Raw genomic sequence first — 19,914 nt, 5'->3', positions numbered from 1 at the left:
TTTATAAACACTTTGTCTATAAGTACATATTTTCATGCTTTACAATTGGAAAAAAAGTCAAAATCGGACAAAACTACAAATTATATGGGAGTGTTCCGCTTTCAAATGGGCCAAACTCTATATAAACTTGGATATAATTATTTATTATACAAATTTAAAATGTCTGTCATTAAAATTATTTGTTATATATTTACAGATGAACTTTTTTCAGTAGCATGGAAAGAGATGTTAAACAATCTTTAGCCATTGAATTTCTAAGAAGTGTTTTGATTGTTATATGAATTGTTAACATAATTTATAATAATTTTCTGATCTTCAATGTATCTTCAAGACTGTTTGCCATTCAACATTTTAATGAGGTAGCATTCGTTCGTAATGCTTCTTATTCAATGTTGGGAGTAACAGAACAGAAGTGAGTATATCCTCAGGAAATTTTCCGCAATATATTTCGAAATATTCCCAAAAAAAAAGTGATGCTATTACTAGGTACTCTTCCAAATGGAATCTTTTGCACAATTTATAATATTATAATGCTAAAATTTCTGTAGCACACACTGTTATATTTATTTTTTGGTGGCTCATAACTTGTTACATTTGATCTAATGATATTATCAAAATTATTTAGTACTTGAATGTTCTTCTAGTCATTTAGGTAGCCAGGAATATTTTTGTGGAAGCAGCTTTAGATATAATCAAATTTAACTAGTTGCTCATCACCGTTGCTCCGCCATATGCAATGCAGTTTATTAGTTAAATTTTGAATAAAGGACCAGATCATCAAGTGTTTCTACATTACACTTTTCGTAAATTAGGTTGCTCAAAAAACTTTCAATTGTCTTACCATTATTTCATCATCATATTTCAACAAAACTAGCAGCAGAAACTGTTGTTTCGTCTGGCATGATGGTCAGAAATGAAAAATCATTAATTTGTTTTATGTATTTGTTTGGAGGTGGCTTTAAATGTTGGAGAAACCTATAGGTGCTCATAAAGAGGAAGAAGAGAAGAAAACTCATTTTAAAAAAAGTCCTTTTGTGTGTTTTAAAATTGCATTTAATGCTGTTGTCACATGACATCATGCATGACAGAGACAGTATAAGTCTGTCCCATAGTGGGAGACTTACTGTCTCTATTGTTCATGATGTCTCTTTCAGGATTCAGATGGATCAAACTCTTTTCGTACTGTATACTTACAAAACCAATCATCTGTCCAATATGTTACAAGTGTGATATTCTAAATGTTGATACTTCGAACAATCCCGTCAGTGCATGAATCTCACATCCATATTTTAAAAACCTGTCATAACTGCAATCAACAATTTTTATTTTTTCAAATATTCTACTTTTCGGCGTTTTAAAGAGTATATTTTGATCGAGTAAAATAAAAAAATAAAATATAAAGAAAAATTATTTTTAAATTTGATGCAATGCTGTTCGAAGTTTTTCCTTAAAAATTTTATGGTAAACTGTCTAATTATTTCAGAAAGTCCGTCAAAAAAAAAAAATTGTCGATAACTTTAATTTTAAATTAAATACTGATTTTTAAGGTTTTTTATTGAAATTTTGATTAACACATTTAAAACTTTTTGTTTATTTTTCCAATTAACAATCAACGTTTTAACAATAATAAGATTTTCAAATATTTATATAATAACAAATACAACAATTTGTTTAAATAAATAAGGTCATAAAATTATCTCGTAAACTTTGAGTAAATTCAGCAGATAATAAATATAACTTAATCTGTTAATAGTTAAATACAAAATTGCTTAAAATGAAATATAGAAATTTGATTTTCTCTTTCAAACAAAGTTTTTTGAAAATTATTATTAATTAATATTAATAATAGGTTTATAGAATACATTATTGACAATTTTATATTAAGTTTGTAGTTAGTTTACCTTATTAGGTAAACTAACTACAACCATATTTGGTTGAAATAATTAACAAATAGAAATTAGCTAGATAATTTAAGTACTATGTAAGATATGAAAAACATCAACAAAATAATTTATACTTTATATTAAAGTTTGGTATGAGATAATATTAAAAAAACAACACCACACTTGCTGTGGTTCAAACAAATGATGTGTAAGATGTGATGATGACTGCGAATTAAACGTGTCTATTCTAAGGCATTTTTTGATAAATTTCAATTATTTTAGTGTTTTCTACAGATATTAAAAAATAAAGTTGTTTTTTGTAACATTAAAATGTACTGAGGTGTGTAAATAATGCGTACAAAATGGTTATCTCAAAAGATATAAATAAATATTGAGTTAACATTGTTTTAAATAATTTATGTATATTTTTATGTTTATGTTTATTTATAAAAGTTAATATTTAAGTATTTTATTGCACTATTATAAAATAAACAAATAATATAATTATAATTGAATAACTGTAAATACAACATGCAATAAATATTTGAAATTTATTGCCTGTTGTATAATTTATAAATTTATTTAATTCATTTAATCGTTTTTATTTATTTATTTATTTATTCGCTTCTTGATCCTCCATTAAAATACAAAAGATTTTAGTTTTTACTCTCCTTCTAATTGAAGAACTTGTAATTAGCTCAGCTCCAATCATGATGCGAAGGAAAGAAAATATAATTGAAATTAATTGTTAATTTATATAATTGTATTGTATTGAACGGATCACAATCATCATCATTTCCAGACTGGTCCCGTATACGTTTGTCGAAGACGGTGAATCAGGTTCCTATTTTATTGATTGTAAAGAATTACTTCTTTCCTGTGATTGGTCAGGTTCATTTTCATGTATGAAATATTCCATCAGAACTTCATTTGACTCTTCGGTGTCAAAACTTTCTTTATTGTTGAGATTATTATGACTGATGCCATTGTAAGTTATTGCAATCTTTGTTTTATGTGGTTTTATGAACATACAACCATTGGTAGTGTAATGTTTCTTCCATATGACTAAATTATGGGATTTCCGAACTCATTTTAAGATATTTATCTCAATTTTTGTGTGAGTAATTGGTGATGACATGTTGACTCTCTGCATAGGTAAATTAGTCATCAGTTGGTTGACAGTGGTTAAGTTGGCTCTTACACGGTACATGTCGAATCATTGATTTTTCTCTTAGAATACTAATGCCAGAAATGACTCAATAGATTTAATAAAATATATGATTAATCACAGAGCACAACTTCAAAAAATAAATAAATTTGGTCAAAACATGTGGCATCATTTAGGTTTTAATAAAAATCTAAACAACGAAGGAATGAAAAATGTTGCCGAAATATTTTACGAATATTAACAGAAATTACGTTGTTTGTTAAAATTTAATGGAAAATATTTTAATTATGCTGAAAAAGGTTCAAGAAATCATTTGGGAAGATATTTAAAGGATATGATTTTAGATTAAGAAACAATTATTAATGATCCAAATATAATGATAAAGGTGGTTTCTGGGGATGCAGGAATGAGAAAAAGTTATTTAATGGACGAATTTCAAATGAAACTCTTGGAAAATGGAAAGTTACCAATTTACTTCAAGTTAGATTCTATTTATGAAGAAATGAATCAACTTGATCAAAACAAAGATAAAATAATAAACATAAAATATTTAACTAAACATTTGGGAAATGGTGAGAATAATGAAGAAAGATTAAAATTTCTTAAATGTGTGATAGAACACAATATAAATGAACAAATGGTCGTGTTACTGTTGGACGGTTTTGATGAAGCCAAATTGGATTGCAACATTATTAATTTTATTTCATCCTTGAATTTGTAAATTATAATATCAATATGAACACACAAGTTACAAATACTCGAAGAAAATTGTGACTGTTTACATTTTTCCTTACAAAATTTATCTCGCGATGATAGAAGAAACTTTTTCAAGGAGTCCTATAAAATTGAAGACGATAAGAAATTGGATGAACTGATTCAAGTACTAGAAGACAACGTGGAAGAATCTTTAATGGGTATCCCATTGCAAATCAAACATGTTGTCGACATTTTTTCAAATATTGATGATTTTATTGAAAATAAAGACAACATCAACATATTGTTTTTATATGAAAAATTTTTAGAAAAACATTCATCTTTATCTTTTTTTTGGAAATGAAATATATTTACACAAATTTGCATGTAAATTTTTATTGGGCACAACGTTCCTAAAATATATACCTGAAATCCGCATATCTGCATTAAACAAAGTAAAATGTGCCTTTGAAGGAAATAATAAAATAAATTTTATTATCACAGGATTCGATAACTACGATAATCCTCGATTTGTGCATAAAACTTATGCAGAATTCCTCTGTGCAAAATTCTTAACAGAAACAAAAAGTTTATCATATAGCATATATTTAAGGAATTGTACGAACAAGAGGATTTATTAAAAGTGAGACATTTCTTTGATGTTATTACTTGCAGAGAATTAAAATTACAATCGGCATTACTATTAAAGAACAATAATCACATAGAGGCTTACTTAAGGGACGAAGAATGTTTACAGGAAAAAGACAAATTTGGTCGAACCGTTTTGCACATTGCATCATCATATGGACATCGTAACTCCCAAATATACAGGAAGTATTTTCGAAATAACTCATCACAGTTACATGTAAATAAATTTTACTTAGACTTCACTATTTCAGAAAAAATATTTAGTAAATTGTTAAGTGGAGTGAAAAGTAAAAACATTAAATTTTTCGAAGACAACTGGAATAAATTCCCTTTAGATTACGCATTCAATTCTAGACCACCTTTTCTTCTATTACCCTTAACGTTCTCATTGACGAAATGAAAGAATTATAATCGAATTGTTAATTGTTTTTGCAACTTTTGATCATCTAATATTTAATACTTTATTTAAATATAAATCATTTACTTATTTTAATATTTAAAAATAAAATAAGATTTATTAAGTTTATCAGAACTAAAGACTTTGAAAACAAAGTATCAACTTCCTTAAATTTAGACCAGAACAAATACGAAAAGTATTTATTCTCTTATATATTTCTGTGCACGAAATGGAAGTCAAAAAATAATGGAAATACTTTTACAAAAGGAATTGTTTAACATAAATGAACTTTTCGACACAGGAATATCTAAATTAACTATTTTGGAATCTGCTGTTAAAGAATTGAATCTGTTTGAAAATGATCATGAGAAATACCCTTCGTTAATTTCAGTGTTGATTGAAAATGGACCTAGAGATTTGATTTCAACAATTTAATCATTTTAAAGTACTACCGAAATTTCTGTCGTTATGCGATCAAAGATATATTAATGCTTTAAACAATGATTGGGCGACACATCTCTTCGATTTATAAAACTTCTCATCTATTATTAGGCAAATTTACGTTCTAAGGATAAAAATGGTTTTAACATTTGGCATTATTTTGCTAATAATATTTTTGTAAACGATCAATTTATTATGTCTATGTTATTTATCTATTAGTTATTATCTTAAGAGTGTTTAATAAATGACATTGATCAAAATAATAGAAAATCTTTGGAATGTCTTTTATTCCTCGAAAGGGGTGAACAAATTAAAAAAATAAAAGAAGACATCTATATTAAACACAAACGTACTTCAAAAGAAAACATGACAAAAAAATTAATGATCCCGATTTTTTAACAGAATATGTGAATAACTTAAAGACAATAGAGTATAATTTTAAACACGGTAAGAATGTTCAACAATTATTGAAAACTTTTATATAAAAATGGAGCAGATATCCATTTTTCAAATGAACTGAATCTTTGTCAATATTTAGTTTGGACTCCACATTTATAAAAGATAAAATTAAGTACAATCACTTTAGTTATTAAATACTGTTTTGGCGACGATGGAAAAAATTTAAAAATTAATGAAGAAGATGGAAATAACATGACTCCATTACTATTCGCTACCTCAGAAATGACAAATTGACTAATTTAATAAAATTCTTAATCAAACATGGAGCACATATTCACAAAATAAATAAAAACGGTTTAGATATTTGGCATTTTTTAGGTACTAATAAAAATCTAAACAACGAAGGAATGAAACATGTTGCCGAATTATTAATGTCCTATTTTATCGGTATTCATAAAAATCAAATCAATGAAGGAAATAAAGAGAATACTAGCTTTTCTTCAACTTACGGGAAATGAGTCAATAGGTTTAATAAAATATTTCATCGGTCACGGAGCACAAATTCACAAAAAAGACAAAATAGGACAAAATATTTGTCATTACTTAAGTAACAATAAAAATCTAAACAACGAAGAAATGAAAAATGTTGCCGAAATGTTTATGTCCACTTTTGACGATGGTAATATAAATGGAATAAATGAGGTAGATGAAGATAGATACACTTTTAATGATTGCTACTGTTAATGTCTGTTATTACTCCGTAGATTTAATAAAATATTTTATCGATCACAGAGGACAAATCCACAAAATAAATAAATACGGAAAAATTTTTTGATATTATATAATTTTTTATGAATATATAAACATCATAGAAATTGAAGATGTTCTAGAAACTTTAAAGCCCCGTTTGTGTATAAAAATAAACTAGGGCGAAATATTTGACTTCATTTAAGTTTAAATAATTAGGTTAAGGAGGAAATTATGAAACAAATTGTTTCACATTTGTTGTCTCACTTTTGTAATAATGATCAAAATAGAATCACAGTCATTATAAAAGCTAATAATGAGTATTTAATTAAATTTTTCATTAAACAGGGAGCCGATATTAATCGAAAAGTCAAAATGGGACGAAATATTTGCTATTATTTACGTTTAAACATATATTTAAACGACCAAAACATAAAAATCGTTGAAAATATTTTAAAAAGTAAGCAATAATATATATTTTAAACAATTTTCTACGTTTATTATTATATGTTTAATATTCGTGATAGACTATTTGTATTTAACTCTTTTAACTCTCATTTTATAAATAGATAATGCATCCACTTCCTTTTTGGCAAATATTGTTTGATTCCTAAAGAAACCTGAGAATAACTCAGATTTACTTAAATAAATTAAATAAAATGAGATTTACTTAAATAAATCTGAAGTAAAGGAACAAAATGTACAAACGAATTTTGGTAAAACTTCATCTTACAAAATCAGCATAAGATATCTTTCGACAGATATAAATTCCTCAAATTGATATTCTTAAAGTAAATATTTACTATTTACTCAATAATTTAGTTTTAGATTTTTTAAATTTAATAATTTGTAAACAAGAAGATGTACTGATTGATATTGATTGATAAAAAGTTTTATAAAATATACTTTTGCTGTCTAAATTTTAGAGAAGTTTTTGACACGAAACTGTGAGAAAGAAGTTATCATTATTTGTAAATAAGCCTCTTTTCTGTGTGGATGTGTAATCATTCATTTACTCATTTACTGTATTCAAAAAAGATAATACATTATAATAACTTTAATATTTTACAAAGAAATTGTAATCATAATTGTTTTTTTTATGTATATTTTATTAGTATTATTAAAAATTATATTGAACGATAAATAAAAATAATTTTAACTATGCATGTGTTTTTTCTGATCCTTGATTAATACCTACTAACTATTTGAATGTGTTTTTAATTTAATTAAGAAATTATTCCTTTCATTTCAATTGTAAGGCATCGAATTATATTTTTTATATCAAGTAAGAAACTTAATTGACTGAATCGAATTGGATAACTGAAATAATATGTTAGAAAGTAAAAGTTGGTATACTAAGCTAGAACAAAACAACAATAACAGAAAAAACAACCACAGCTCATATTTTTAATACATTTTAGTAATTTGGTATAATTATGGCCGCAACTGTTTAATAAAGTTAAATATTTATTATTGTTATATTTTTATTTACTACGAACCTATAATAATAAATTTTGTTCCTAGTAAAATGTATCGTCAGGAAATGAAATTTTGATGCTTTAAAAAATCACATGTCAATTGCTCGAAAAATTGAGCTATCGACATATTTTAACAAAATTAAAATTTATTTTGAGGTTTCTCCTTGAAAATTTTATGATTTTTTTTTTCAGAAAGTTCATAAAAAATTAACAAATAGAAATTAGCTAGATAATTTAAGCATTATGTAGGATATAAAAAACATCAACAAAATAATTTATACTTTACAACCGAATTAACTAAGATACTAAAATATTCAAATTTGGTATGAGGTAATAATAAAGAAAAAGGACTAATGCAAAGTTTTGTAAATAAAATTTTAATCTTTATTAAAAAAGAATAAATTTCTAATACTGAATATTTTATTATATTTTTAACACACATTACGGTATTATAATTAAGAATTTCTTACTTTTATAAACTAATCTATTTACAACCAGTATATTTACTTTAAACATTTGGTCTGTAGTACGGTTCTGTCCCATGCAAGCAATTTTGCACACGAACATTTTAAAACTGAATTTTTATTTGATCTTGTGACGGCACTTTTTGTTTTTTTAGTCGAGAGTGTGATTCCTTTTCAAGTAAATACCGCTGTTAAACAGGGGAACCACCGACTCAGTGTGGCCATTCGGCAAACCGGGTTTGACGGGTCTAAGACGATTTTGGAGTGCTCGTTTTCGTCCACCACGTTCGGTTTCCGAATCGAAACGCGACTGCCGTGGATACGCATGATGTTTTTAGTATTAGTTTTTTCCAATTTTATATTTACCTGCAAAGCGTTTTAAAATATTTGCGGTCGGCATTATTTGACGACCTTGCATTATTAGGATAAAATTTTGGAGTCGGTGTGAATATAGTACATTTTTCTTTCAATATAATTATGAATTTAATAATACAACCACAATTATAAAATAAACAATGATAATAATGTAATAAACAATCTATATTTATTTATGGTTAAATTAATTGTAAAAATATATTATATAATTATTAAAATAATCTTATGCAATAAAATAATTCTGAGAGAAATACTATGATTTTGATTTCAAACACAAATGTGTTAATTAACTACCCGTTTTGTTAATATTAATATTGTTCACCGTACAAATTGTTCATTAAATTCTAAATTATTTAATACAAATGTATATTTAATATAACTATTAAAAATAATTATATAGTAGGAACATTATTGCAGATATCATATTATTCGGTTTTAGGACTATAAAAAAGGACAAACGTTTATTTTATATCTAAAGTGTGGAAAATAATATTCAATTATAAAATTACTGATAAATCTTCAACATTGGTACTTTTTAGAATAAATTTGGTATAGATTTTATTAATTCCACAGCACGACTCGTTCAATAATAATCAAAATAACAATTTAGTTCAGATTAATGAAAACGAAAAGCGAAATTTTCTTTTATATTTGAAGAACTTCAAATTATTTGAATCTGAATTATTAAGTTTGTTTAATTGAACTGATTTCAAATGTTAATATTAAAAAAATATGTTGATTAAAAATAAATGTTGTATTTAATTTAAATATTAAACGAAAACTTTAAATTAATTAGAACCATACAATATAATTAAATATAATTATTTGACTTTTTTAATAAAGAATCATTTTATAACTTAAAATAATTTAATTTTATTATAGTGGAAATGGAATACATTAAGATAAAATTATAATATTTATAATATTTTACTTTACTGATGGAATATTCTCCGTATAGTCCTTAATTTAGCAAGCTTTTAAACACTTGTTTTGAAAGTACTATGTTGGGGTAAGATGGCAAAGTACTTTGAAAATTGGTTCACATAAAAAAATTGTGTCAGTCTTCATGGAGAATATTTTGAAAAACAAGAAACAATTAAATTTTGTTCATATACGTGTATCTCGAAACTGATCGAACATCCAAATGTATCTTCTGGCAGTCTTAACTATCATATTTGTCCAATAATTTAACAGTATTTGTACTTTGTTTGATGTATTTGTAATATAAATATTCCGAATTCTACATTTGTGTACAAACTTATAATAAATATTTAATTTTACATTTGTTGTGTTACTTAGGTCTAAGATAGTTTTATTATTAAATTAAATATCATGTAAGACTTAGTTTTAATCCTAATATTAAGGTACCTTAATTACCTTAAAGTTTTAGATATTTTTTACAGTTAGCTGCTGAAAACTAAAAATTTTATTAAATAAATGTTATTTTACTGCTTAAAATTAAGCATTTAATTTAAATAAATAAATTTTTACTAAAAAAATTGATTGTTTATTATAATCAAAGTAGTATATATCGTTATACTAACAGACTTTTACTACAATTTGGCAATTTGACAATGAAGAGCAATTACAAAATATATATACCGTATCAAAAATGATGAGCGTGTCTACTCGCATATTGAGACGGAACATCAATACCCCTTTGTAAACAAAAAGGAAAGATATACATGCAATTATGTGGGCGGGCCGAACTGACTGGAGGGGATCATTTGGTTTTGCTGCGTTTAGCATGCGGTTCGTCTCCGCAGACGTTGTTTTTAGTATATTTTATTTAATTTTTGGGATACATTTTTATTTTGAAAAAAGTAGTTTATTTTTAGAATACTTATTTTTGTTTTTGATATACCCTCAAAAAATATTTCATTTTACAGATTGAAAATTATACAAAGTTACGGAATTTAAATGGAGCATCCGAAGAACTCGAACTACATCCCTACGCATACGGAGAGTTACTAAATGCATTCGCAAAGATTAATTTACATTGTGCGCCGGCGCGCACCAGCACGGCGCATTGTCTCTGAGAGTAGGGATTCTTACTACCGGGCAAAACTTTTCTCTCTTTGTCGTGCATCCATCTCTTACAACATCCAGACACGAAGAGCATTTTTCGTACGGTATAGTATTGTAATTGCTCTGATGAAGCTCGTGTTAAAGAAAATTCTGGACTATGATACATTTGTGTAGATCATTAGTCGTTCACTGAATAAGCAGTTTGTAATTAATACACGATATATGCTTAGAGTGAAATCGTGACCAATCATCACATAATAATTTATTATCCCAATTGCTTACAACTAAAAGTATGACTATATTTTAAAATATCTATAATAAATACTAAAAAGGATTTAGTTAATGAATTCTCAAACAAGCGAAATAATACACAACATATTTTATACAAGTTACCTAATATATTACACTGATATTTTCAAATAGTTTAATGGAAAAGTAACGTTGTATATCAGGGGTGGCCAGCTCCTTGATAGTCCGAGCCATTTTTCATAATTTGAAATGTTTCGTGTATTATGCAAAACTTCTCTTGATAATTCTGGAATGAAAAGGGAACAGGGGTACATTTATCGAGAGCCACAAATATTCCTTCAAAGAGCCTCAGGTTGGCCACCTTTGCTATATATTAATAAAATCATAAATATTTTAGTTTATATCAATAGGATTAATTTTAGCTCAAACAGATGAGAGAAAAATAAAGAATTTTTTTTCTAATTTTATACATTTTTATTAGTTTTTATAAATAGGGCTATTTTATTTAATTTATGACTAACTGTGATAATAATTTACAAAAACTAAGTTTCTTTAATTTAGTCAATCTTTAATTTTCTTAGCTTAGCGAGAGAGGGTCGCAAAGGATTTTGTTTGCCATTCTGAAGCCGACTGTACATAGTAATATTATTGTGTTTTACTTTACTTTTAATTAATATTGTTAGTAATAAACAATAATTATTATAATGTACTTAAATTTTACTCAAGATATAAAAATATAATTTCAATTTTTATATACCACTTTATCATTGAAGTAAATTAATCTTTAGTAACGTATAATAGATAATTTATGTATAAATTAACGAATGTTTTATGGTTTTTACATTCTTAAAACATAGTTTTTATTAAGAACAATTCAAACAATTCGTCAAATTATATATCAACAACAATGTTGAAGATTCGCATCGAGTTCCATATATTCAAGTTTGTGTAACGCTATAAGAAACAGACAAAATCTTGTTTTCTTCGGTGCTAATGTATTATAAACATGTGGGTCCAAACAGTTCCGTTCCGATTCAGAAACCGAACCGTGCCGAGTCCAAAGGTGCCGAACGTGTCTCACGAAAATATCAAGTTCAGAGGGGTACGCTTTACTGAATGGCCACACTGGTGATTCCTTTTCAAGTAAATACCGCTGTTAAACGGGGGAACACACCGACTCAAAGTTGCGAGTGTACGATTGCTAATCATTGTGTGATGTACTGTTGTTGTATAAGTATTAACTTGTTTTATAACGAAAAAGTAATTGATTACAGTTCTCGGCCAAAATGCTATCAATTGTGCCTAATAAACTTTTAGACAGTCTTGTATGTTCAAACTGTGACAAATACCTCTCGGTATTGCCGGTTACTATTTCGCAAAATTTTAAAAAACTATGTGGACGTTGTACTGATATTGAGTGTGATGTGTCATCGAATTACAATAAACTTGCCGAACGAATGTTGTTTAAGTGTGTGAATCGGTATGAAGGTTGCTTAAAGTTGCTTTTGCCTAGTCAAGTTCGGGAACATGAAGAGCAGTGCATAAGTAAATCATATGAATGTCCTTTGTGTGTCAACGAAGTGATACCAAGTTACAAAATGGTACAACATTTTCGAAGACATCATAGTGAATCAGTGATAGAAGAAGCACAATTCCAAATCAACACTTCACTTGATACTCACAAAACATACATGTATAATACCGACAAGCATATATTTTTTATAGATGTTTGTATCATCCATGACGAATTAATTTTGAAAGCTGATTGCTTGGGACCTGAGGATCATTCAAAGAACTTAACATACACTTTTTGTATGACCAAAGGGGAATTCATTAAAAGATTCAATTGCAAAATATGCAATCCACAAAGAATATGGCTACATGACGGCAGATATGTTGTCAACTGTAAATTAATTGTAAATTATGACCTAGATAAATCAATGGATATGATTCAAAAAGGACCCTACATTTAAGATAAACTCCCGATTGATCATCAAGAAATAAAGGAGTTAAGGAGAATTTATCTAGATAAGGACTTTCTAACTGAAAATATTGACTGGAAACTATCTCCATGTAAAACATTATTGGTAAATAAAAATCATCCCACTATTACATTTACGTCGTCTTGTTCCGCTTGTGGTTTTTTATTATGTACGTCTAAAATCTATTATTGTTTTTGTCCTGTAAATCATTTCATATGTCACAATTGTAAGTCAATGGAAATTACATGTCCTGGTCAATATACTTGTATAGCGTTAGATAGAACGCTTTATAATGTTTTCCAGGAGGTCAAATTTTATTGTAAGTGGCAATGTAAAAAATCATTTGTTCTTACTGAATTGTACGATCATGAAAAAAAATGTATACATACAAAACTAATCATGTGTCCTGTATGCTACAAGTGTGATATTCCAAATGTTGATGCTTTAATAAATCACATGCCAATGCATACATCTCATATCCAAATTTTAGAAACAAATCAATTTAATTTGTTTTATTATAGCTTTAGTCGCAGTCCGTATGATTTATACAATCTGAAAAGTTACCGCAAATTTCATTTTTACATTCACGATCTAAGAGAATATATTATAATAAATACTATAAATGATGAACATATTATTAAACGTTCTTTAGTAAAGAGTAACTTAACGGCATCAAAATACGACGTCATTGTTAAAGTAAATGATAAAATAATTAAAGATACTTTTGAAATTTCTAGAAATTATCCCGCTACAATATTAATTACTAAAGACCTATTCTAAATATTAATACACTTAACTTAATAATGAAAAAGATATCACGTTGCAATTATAACTTAACTTGAACTACTTTTCTAATTTATTTTGAACAAAATTTCATTTCCAGTCTTGCAAGAAGTGACATCAATTTTGTTATATTCAATGCAATCTGTGTATTTTTGGATACTTAAATTCTACTACAATATTTCACATATCTAACACACATAATTTTCTAATTATTAATTTTAACATATTAATAATCCGGCCAAAATATGTGTAAAGCAACCAATTTTAATGTTAAAAATGTTATTTTTTGGCATATTTATTAACGAGGAACTATTCTATAAGGATTCATTATTAGGACTCGCAAATATTATACAGGATACTCGTTATTAATTTTGTGCATCTTAAAGCATACACTTTGTCATTTTTAGTGGAACACAATGTATCTTTAGGCATGATTAAACTGAATATTAAATTAAGTTAAATTATCTTTTGCTGTATTTTTAAAATTTATACAATTAACATAGTTTTAAATAATTTATGTACGTATTTTTGTAAAAATTATAAACGTTAATTTTTAAGTGTATTTTATTGTACTATTATAAAATAAATAAATAATATAGCTACAACTGAATAACTGTACAAATAACATGCAGTATATATTCGAAATAAATTTATATAAATCATTTAGTCTCTTTTATTTATTTCATCATCCCCTTGTTCCTCCATTAAAATACTAAAGATCTTAGTTTTGAAGAATTTTAAATACAAGGAGTGTAAAATCATTTCTTCTTTTTCCTAAAATATTGATAAGTCTTAAATAAATTTTATACATACAATTCCTTAAAAATGGACAATATTATTTGCTTAGGGTTCCTTATTAAACTTCTTAACTGTGTAATTTTTATGGAGGTTTCATAAATAAATAACATTAATATTTTTTTTGTTTAATCATTCCTTTCTAAAATTGTTTTTTTTTAGTTTTGTGATTTTTTTAACGAAAAAAAAAATCAAAAATTTCTAAAAACTTACTGACGATTATTCGTTAATTCTAAAACATTAGAAGCGAGTGTGATATCAATAACGTGCGATTTCGTTATTCAGTACGCTTCTTTTAAAAGCTTTTTATCACATGTTGCTACAGCCATAATTTTATTTATTTTTCTTTCCACACCAGGAAAATATTTCTTTATCTTTTTAATGCTTACTGGGTTGCCTAGCTTCGTGGTCCCAGGTTGCCTAATTTCAGTGGGCTGACTGATTTGATAATGGTAAAGCAAAACAGCATTAAATTAAATGATTGCACATACTACATGTGACAAATGAGAAGTGATGCAGCACAAAAAGTTCCATTATTCACTTTTTTAGGTGAATTATAAACATATATTCAATAAGGTGTTGCCTTTATCATTCTTATAGATGGAAACGTTGTGCCAAGACTGAGATCGTGAACTACTCGATTGGCCTGATCAATGTAATCTATATCTACTCAGACAGTAAGTCCAGATGAAATCAACATTTTTGTTGTATTCAGGTTGGTATGTTTAATTTTAACAACTAAATTAATATAAAATGTTTTGAATTGTTCAATGTTCAAATAATGGTATATTCATCATCATGTACCATGTAATAAATGACATTTAAAATATTATGAATATAATGGCTTTAATTATATTACTGTTTTTGTTTACTAATAGATTTGTTCCAGTTATGATTTTAATTTTATGTTTTAGGAGATGATGACCGAAAAACTAGATAGATGGTTTACCCATAAAACAATCCATTCATCATGTTTGTTAATATTCAAATAAATGTGAAAGGTATGTTTATTTATATAGTCAGGAGTGATCTAAGGATTGATATCTTGATCTAATATTGAAATTTAATACTCAAACAATAATTCTCATTTTTCTTCACTTTTCCTTCCTTATGTTAATATTGTGTTGAAGGGTAACCTATGCCCATGGACACTTGATTTTTTCTTTGTAATTTAATTTAATATTATTCATGTGTATTCATTTTTAATTTACAATAGTTAGAAATGTTCAAATATACACCACTGAATGTAAAATGATCATAAAAAGTAATTCCTTTTTAGTGATATTATTTATTGTTTAATTTATTAAAAAATAAATTTAATTTCAAATAGACTTGTATCAGTTTTGATCATTTCTCTTGTTTTATTATTATTATTATCAAAATATTTTTATCTGACGGTATTGTCTAAGGTGAAGGAATCTATAAAATATAAAAATAAATATTATAAATGAAAATATATTTTATGAGTATGAGCAAGCATGTTTCATTTTCTTTTTAATTTTTTAGATAATGATTTAAGAATCAGGAAGCAGAGTGAGTAATACATTGAATATAGACTGAAACAACATCTACAGTTTTATTTGAATTAAATCTTAATGTATATTTATATTTGATTGAGTGGATATTCAATAATAATATTACAAACAGTTAAGACAATATTATTTTATGTTATTCTTATTTTTTATTGACAATTGACCAGTCTTTATTTTAATTGAGTTGCTTTAGAGCAAATTAATCAACTATCATTTATTCAGTATAAATAATTATATATCACATAATGACTTACAGATTAATGTCATGTTTTGAAAAGCAAATTCTATAGAATACTGTATATAAATGTAAATACAATATTGAAATCTAATACTCAAACAATCATTCTTATTAATCTTTACTTTTGCTACTTTATGTTAATATTGTATCAAAAGGTAACCTTTGTAATTTAGTTTATATTTTTGTGTTTAATTTGAAGGAAATAGTTAGAAATGTTCCAATACAACACCAAATGTAAAATGGTCATGAATAATTATTATTTATTAGTTTCAATGTTTATTATTTAATTTACTTAATTTACTAATAATGTTAAAAATGGAATGCTCTAATAACATTTTAGTTTTTGCAGTCTTCAAATAGATTGAACCTGTTTTGACATTTTTTTTGTTCTAGATATTAATACCTGAAGAACTAAACTGATGTTCACATCTATGAGGCTGTTTTTCAGTATTCAAATAAATCTGAAAACAAAAGGTCTGTGGTAAGTGTGCATTCATTTAGCTTGCTATCGTCCTCTTTTTTGTATCAGAATTAGAATATATAAGTCAAACTAATGCCTGTTCTACTGAATGAATGCTGAGTGATTTTGACCACAGCTGTGAGCAGTTGTTCTCACTTAGTTTTAATTGTGTGTTGAATCTTCATCAGTAACAATTTATAAGAATGCATTGCTGAGTACAGCTAGTAAAATTATTTCCTCCTTGTAATGCATTTGTGAATTCGACATCATAGTATGACTAAATTATGTCAATGTAATAAATGCAGCAACAGATGGCAAATAGTTTATTTTCATTTCTCTTTATTTACATTCTTTAGCCCTAATTTTTTATTTGCTCCAATTTCTCTGTTGGATGATGAACTAACTTTCTTTGGGAATTTATGAGTTATGCACTGTTTCATTTTATTTAAAATCTTTAGTTGATATAAGTTTCCAATATTCTCCAAATATTCTTATTTGACAGGGACTGTTTTAAGGTGGACTTATCTATAAAATATACAAATTAACATGATTTGTATATACTTACAAACAGTGACATCATGTATGGATAATGTATTAATATTACTGTTATTTTACAAAAAAATGGATATTGTGTGGTTTTCCAGTTTCCATAATTGGTGACAATTCAATGAAAAGTGAATTGTCAATAAGTATTTAATACAAATCACATAAAAGGGAAAACGTTTAAACCAAAATATAATAATTACAGATTCTACAACTCAAGTGTGAATTCTAAAATATTGAATGTAAATAATTAGTAAGAACAAAATAGTGACACAAATAAAAATTACAAATAAAATCTGGGAAATATTAGTTCTATCAGTAATTCAACTGATTGATGAAGATACTGAAGGCTGCCACAAAGTTTTTGTTTTTTCAAGACAAATGAATGATCAAATTGATGTTTAAGTGAACCCCAAACTGAAGTTAGTTGAATATTTTTGATTTAAGTGCATTAAAATGCAAAAATGAAACTTCAATAAATTATATATATTTAAATACAGAAATTAAAATAATAAATAAAAATATTTTTATTCCGATTAGTATCTTTTATTACTCAATAACCATAGTCTGTACCATTTAATAAATGTTAAAATATTACAAATGTAATATACAAAAATATACTCCTTTTGCAGTTTATTGATAGATTTGTTCCAGTTATGATTTTAACTTTATGTTTTAGGTGGTGATGACTGAAAAATTAAATTGATATTTAGTGTGAAGCAATCAATCAATTGTTTATCAATCTTCAAATAAATCTAAAAGGTGTGTATTCATCATGTCACATGAGTGACTAAAGTATTTATTCAAAAGGAGATTCTATAGAATATTGCAAATGCATTTTACAATATAATATTGAAATTTAATACTCCAACAATTATTCTTTATTTTTATCAGTCAGTGTTATTTATTAGAATATATAATTATCTAGATTCAATGTGGGTTTCACAAAACAATATTAAAGTATAATTTCCAATCAATTTATATTATTCCACACATTTTTTTCATTTCTCTTTGCTTATGTTGTGTACCATATGTTCGAGATAGCCAATAAAATAAAATCATTAAATTCTATCTATATATATATATATATATATATATATATATATATATATATATCTATTCTAATTAATATTCTATCAATAATTGTTTCACTGATGAATGAAGATAGCTATCATAAGGTTCTAGTTTTTCAGGACAAATTAATTATCAAATTGTTATATGAAAGATGTTGAAGTGAACTTCCCGTCAAAGTGTAAAAATTCATTTGAATATTTCCTTTTAATTTAAGTGCATTAAAATATAAAAACACTTCAACAAAGTTGAACAAATTTTTGTGTTAGTGAAAGATCATCTTTATTGAATAAATGATTAATAATTATTATATGCAAGAATATATATTTATTGAAATATAATAAAATAACAAAGTAGTTATTGACAAAATTTGAATTCAAATAACACTGTTACTATGTTTTTTATTCTCCATTATATAAATGAAGTGAGTGAATCTTGTCAATGTCTTTAATTTTATTTGTATTAATTTTCTTATTTTTCGAGTGTTAGTAATTCGAGGGCACTGAACAGCCAATCACCTGAATAATAGTAAATTTTCTATTTTCAGTTGATTATGAGTACCCAGAATTAATTAGCCTGTTTGAGACGAATACTATTTCATAATAAGGGTAATTAAATTATACATATTACGATGAATAGTATATTTTTCTTGTAAAATAGCTTTGCAGAACTAGAAATAAACAATTTAAATTATTAAAGAAATAAAATTTTATTAATTAATTTAAACATTACCATAACAGATATACATGTATATGTAAAAATTTGTCAAATTTGAAACCTACTGTGTGACTTATTCCTCTCCATTAGCAACGGAGAGTCAGACTAAGGTAATCTGAACTATTTTACAATTATTTTGTTACTTCTCTAAAATTAGTGAAACAGAACAGAAATTACACTGCAAAATGATTCAATTGGTATTTTCCATTTCTCTTTGCTTATTTTTATTATCCACAATGATCAGAAGGTTGTTTATTTAGGATAAGAAATAAATTTGTTCCAGTTTATTGGATGATGAATTAATTTTTATTATTTTTATAATAAATTGCTTTTTTATTATATTGTTAACATATTATTTAATTTTGTTTTAGGTATTATGACATGTGACAGGACATTTTTCCAGTTTTGCTACTTTTTTCTGTAGGGTTATCTAAAGCCCAAATTATACACATTCCATGAGAACAGGGCTAATAATCTCAATGAATTAAGAGACCGTATAGCTAATTTATTGGAGAATATTACTCTTGTTACTTTTTATCACAGGTTGGGGTATTGTACCACTGCCTGTGGAGACGTTTTTGGACATCTTACTTACTTGTTTTTAGTTTTTTTTTATTTATGCATTTATTTATTTTATTTAATTTTTGGGATTCATTTTTATTTTGAAAAAAGAAGTTTAAATAAAAATTTTCCATACGTCCGAAGAATATTCAGGGAGAAAAATATAAAACTGAACAGTAATTAATTAATTGTAAATAGTAAAAGTATGCATTATGTTACTCATCTTTTTTAAACGATGACTTGATTAGTATATATGTAATTT

General features: G+C 26.0%; 1 long non-coding RNA gene across 1 annotated transcript; it reads left to right on the top strand.

Moving 5' to 3' along the window:
* The first annotated feature begins 14,873 nt into the window (after positions 1–14,873).
* Positions 14,874–19,705, top strand: LOC109606577 (uncharacterized). The gene is made up of 5 exons (XR_002192103.2): positions 14,874–15,245; positions 15,445–15,531; positions 16,694–16,781; positions 17,983–18,065; positions 19,463–19,705. It is a non-coding gene; the product is annotated as an uncharacterized LOC109606577 (long non-coding RNA).
* The last annotated feature ends 209 nt before the right edge of the window (positions 19,706–19,914 follow it).

The sequence above is a fragment of the Aethina tumida genome, chromosome 5, assembly GCF_024364675.1.
Source record: "Aethina tumida isolate Nest 87 chromosome 5, icAetTumi1.1, whole genome shotgun sequence".
Lineage (NCBI taxonomy): Eukaryota > Metazoa > Arthropoda > Insecta > Coleoptera > Nitidulidae > Aethina > Aethina tumida.
Note: the sequence above shows the minus strand (reverse complement) of the source record. Positions and strands in the feature narration are given on the sequence as shown.